The sequence below is a fragment of the Callorhinchus milii genome, unplaced genomic scaffold, assembly GCF_018977255.1.
Source record: "Callorhinchus milii isolate IMCB2004 unplaced genomic scaffold, IMCB_Cmil_1.0 Scaffold18, whole genome shotgun sequence".
In the NCBI taxonomy this organism is placed as follows: domain Eukaryota; kingdom Metazoa; phylum Chordata; class Chondrichthyes; order Chimaeriformes; family Callorhinchidae; genus Callorhinchus; species Callorhinchus milii.
This window is the reverse complement of record NW_024704759.1, coordinates 8,055,196-8,060,029: the sequence shown is the minus strand read 5'-3', so window position 1 is coordinate 8,060,029 and position 4,834 is coordinate 8,055,196.

Sequence of the window (4,834 nt, the reverse complement as noted above, 5' to 3'; positions counted from 1 at the left end):
AGACACTCACTCTCTCTCACACACACACACACACACTAATCCGTTCCAAATAGCTGGTGAGAGCTGATGTGTTGGAGCCCCAGTCTATGCAGCAATGCACAGTGAAGAGAGAGAGAGATGGAGAGATGGAGAGAAGGAGAGAAGGAGGGAGGAGAAAGGAGGAGGGAGGAGGCGGGGACTGGTTGGGTTGAGTCTGTCCAGGAACCTGATCACTGCGCAGAGCAATCCATTCAATTCCACTCAATCTCAAGTTACTGGAGAGAGAGACTTTTGATTTACTCTTGTAATGAAATCGCAAGATCTAACTTCTCCTTCTTCTTTCTCGCATAAAGCGTCACCCCCCCCTACCCCACCCTACCCCACCCTACCCCACCCCATCGGCTGTTCGGTTTTACGCGGAATGGCGTCAACTGTTAAAGGGGAAAAACAAACCCTCTCTCCGCCCCCCCCCACCCCACCACCCCCACATCGCCCTCCGGCCCATTTGTCTTCTCCCAGCGAAAGGATAACAATCCTCGCATTTGATGTAGCGCCTTATCATCTCTTCCAGACGTCTCAAAGCGCTTCACAGAACGGGCGGAGGGGAGAGAGAGATCAATATTATCGTGATAGAATAAGTAATCACTAAAAATAAGCAATGGGCTTCAATCATGATGCCTCAGTATTACGTTTAATTTAATAACAATAACGGAGTTAATATTGACCGTGCCCCTCCCCGACTGTATCCGTACTAAACAACTCGCATTGGACAGTAATGAGCATTGCCATCGAGTGGATGGATGGGCTAATCAGACTGGTTTATCACACACACAAAAATAAGCAACGTAGGTCAATACAGGATTCGCTCCATGGGTTGACGAGTTTATGCGTTGCGATCAGACTTCGTTACCAGTCTCAGCACCACAGCGGAGAACAGCTCCGAGATCATGTGCTGCAGTTTGCTGACCCTCTGCTCTCGCCAAATCGCAGCAACTTCCTTCACCAGTTTTCGGCCGATATAACGCAGTCAAAAACTCTCATTGAATACAATTAGTACATGTTAGCAAGTTTCCTTACTCCACACGCCGCTGTCACTGTTGGTAGTTGATTGGCGGATCGCTTTCCAGGGGGGATAATAATCCCTCCCCCGCCCCCAAAAAGAATAAAATAAAAATTGGTCGCTCAATCCAAGGCTGTTTGTGGGACGCTGCTATGGGCAATTGGCTGCCGCATTTCGCCCACAGTATACACAAACAAAACCACTTTACAGTATATTCTGTGAAGTGCTTTGAGACGTCTCAACAACGTGATGAGACGTCATATCAAATATAAGGATTATTATTATATACTTTACGTAGATTTTGAGATCAGAGAGCCAGTTCAACTGCAGAAATACAGACACAACTCTTTACAGTATATTCTGCCAAGCACTTTGAGACGTCCTCCTGACTTGAAAGGTACTTTCCCAAATGCAAGGATTAATTCTTATTAAACGTATTTCTCCCCGTTGTCTAATATGACGGAATTTGTGCAATCCCAAAGCACTGGCATCTCAAACAGTGTGTTAACCACTGCTGTGTTACAACAGGGCAACCTACTTTTATCTGATCAATGTCTGGGAACAAGACTGTCTTTTTTTCCTGTTACGGGATGAATATAAAATCTCAGGACTCCCTTTAATGCAAATCAAAGAGTGAAACTCTCTCACGTTGCTGGCAGTTGCATCTCTGAACTGAAAGATCTGTAAGAACACAACAACCGTGTTTTTCCAATAAATAATGTTATCTATCCACTTATTATCTACAGGTAAACTTTAACTAAACAAACAGGTTTAATAATAATAATATTAATCCTTGCATTTTATACAGCACCTTATCATGTCTTCGACACACCTCAAAGCGCCTCACAGAATATACTGTAAAGTGAATTGACTGTGCATTTTGTGGGCAAAATGCAGCAGCCAATTGCGCACAGCAGCGTCCCACGAACAGTCATAGATTGAGTGATCAAATTATTATTACTTTGTAATGATTTTAATTTTTAAGCTTCCATTCATCTCAAACACTCTTGCTTCTTGGACACCACTAAAGCTTCTTGTGTTTCTAAATAAATGCTTTAAATGTTGGAAGCTCAGCACTGTGTCTAAGTCTGTACTGAAAGTTGGCGATGGCAGGGATGGGTGTCCACAGCTAGTTCCTTTAAGCACAGCTAAAGGAATATAATGCAGGCGGCACCCTTGTGAAATTGGCTTCCGGCTATTTCTCTTCATTGCCAACTAAAACGGTGAGCTTGTTGATCTGTCAGTAAGAGTTTAGGGCTCATTGGGAAGAACGAGACGTGAGGCACAGACACACTCATAGACAACAAGAGCCATAGCAAAAGGAGAGAGCAGCACCGCCTGTTACGTACAGGAATAATCCAAGGCACCTGCAGTGTAGGAAGCCTTTACTGCCCTGTAGCTTCACAGCCCTGGTAAACAGCTCTCTATTAGTTATCTGAAGCCACAGCTCCCACTTCCAGGTGTGTGGGAAGTAGTGCTAAAGCGAAAGGTCAGGGGGTTTGCAATTAAAGTGCGAAAAGGATTTATTGGTGAGGACAATCCTGACAAATTGTTTCCCCGACTGTGCTGCACGTTTCATTACAGAGAGAGACGCGCCCAGTGACAGTGCGTGAATGGTGTGAGCTCCCTAAGGGGTGCGGCTTAGTCCCCAAAACAGTGGCGATTTGTGCGTATCTTCACGCAGATGCAATTCACGCTCAGCAGTGAGACACAAACCCTATCTACACAGCAGCCAGTTATTGGACACGTCGAACAGCTTATTTCTACCGTGGAGAGCATAACACACATTGCCACGTCCTGAAAAGGGTTTAAGTACGGTTTGCTTCAATAGAACAAACTTTGTAAAAATAATAACCCTTGCATTTGATATAGCCCCTTATCATGTTGTTGAGATGTCCCAAAGCGCTTCAGAGTATATATTGTAAAGTGGATTGACTGTGTACTCTGTGGGTGAAATTTGGCAGCCAATTGCGCACAGCGGTGTCCCACTAACAGTCGTGGATTGAGTGACCAAATCATTTATTTCTTGAAGGGATTATTCCCCCCCGGAAAGCAATCCCCCAACCGACTAACAACTGGGTTCCCACTTGCTGTTAAACTTCCTTTCCTCCTTTTTGTAGTGCATTTCTCTCACACAGAAACTCCGAGCACAAACCCCTGCGCGAATCGTATTTTCTGCAGACCCAGTTTTCTGAATTTCTTTTCATTTTCTCGGGCCACGTTAAGCTCTGCCGCTCGCTCTCCTTCTCGCCGACTGCAGTTTCTCACCAAGCCACCAGGAGGTGCACTCAAAAAGGCAGAGGCAACACCCATCAGTGTTGAAGTGTGATTGACGTTCGATTTCACCCTTTCAATTGGTGATTGTCGTTGCAATAATTTTGCTTATTAAAGTCTGGACAGCCGGGACGCACGTGAAGCAGCAGCTGAAACCCCAAAGCACTAGGGAGATGATTTAACATCGGAAAATGCTAACATTGAACCATGTGTTTCAGGAGCCAGGTCACTTCAATGTTATGTGGAACTGGGATCCCTCAATAACGTCAGTTTCAGATTCCATTCACAATGCGATCCGTCCAGCAAGATTTTCATTTTATTTTGTTTTAAAGAGTAATCCAGTAATCGTTGCATTTGATACAGTGCGTTTCATGTCAGGAAAAGAGAATAGAGGAAAAGGAGTAGAGATAAAGGTAAAGGACGCTGCATCCTAACTCTTTGTTTCATTCACTCAGTCGGTTTTCCCAGGCTTCTTGGCTAAGGCTGAGTCTGAAGGTTAGGCAATAGGGGAATTGAACCTGAAGTCTGAGCAGTTAATGAACTTGTATTTTGGATGCTGCTTTACTTTGGAAGGCAATTCCATATTGTTGAAACAGTTGAAAAATGACAGCAGTATAAAGTTGCTTTGCAATTGAGAAGCAAAACTGAAGTCACTGAAGATTCGCAATGCGTTTCTAGTTTAAAAAAAACTTGTGAACTTACAAAGCATGATCGTTACATGGTTAATACATGTATGCAATGGGTCACTTGCACCCAAGACACATGTGGCATTAATCATAGGTGGAATTTGTGGGTCATTTCCAGATGTAGGTCTATCATAATACTGTGCAGAACATTTATATTTTAATGCATGAATGTTACATTTTTTAAAAAAATGGCAGAGTCACTAAATGAATACTTTGCTTCTGGCCTCACGTTGGAAGATACTAAAAACTTACCAGGAATAGTGGGGAACTAAGAGACTAATGTTAGTGAGGAACTTAAAGAAATTAATATCAGTAAAGTAATAGTACTAGAGAAATTGATGGGACTAAGAACTGACAAATCCCCTGGACCTGATGGCCTGCATCCTAGGGTTTTAAAAGCGGTGACTGCAGAGATAGTGGATGCATTGTTTTTGATCTTCCAAAATTCCCTGGATTCTGGAACGGTTCCCGTTGATTGGAAGTCGCAAACGTAACGCCGCTATTTAAGAAGGGTGGGAGAGAAAAAATGGGGAACTATAGACCAGTTAGTCTGACATCAGTGGTAGGGAACATTTTCTAGAGTCTATAATTAGGGATGTCATCGTGACACACTTAGAAAGTCATAATATGATTAGGCAGAGTTAACATGTCTTGTAGTGAATTTATGGAATTCTCTACCCCAGAAGGCTGTGGATGCTCAGTCATTGGACATATTCAAGACTGAGGTCGATAGATTTTTAAAAAACTAAAGGGATTAAGGGATATGTGGATAGGGCGGGTAAATGGAATTAGGTTAGAAGATCAGCCATGATCTTATTAAATGGCGGGGCAGGCT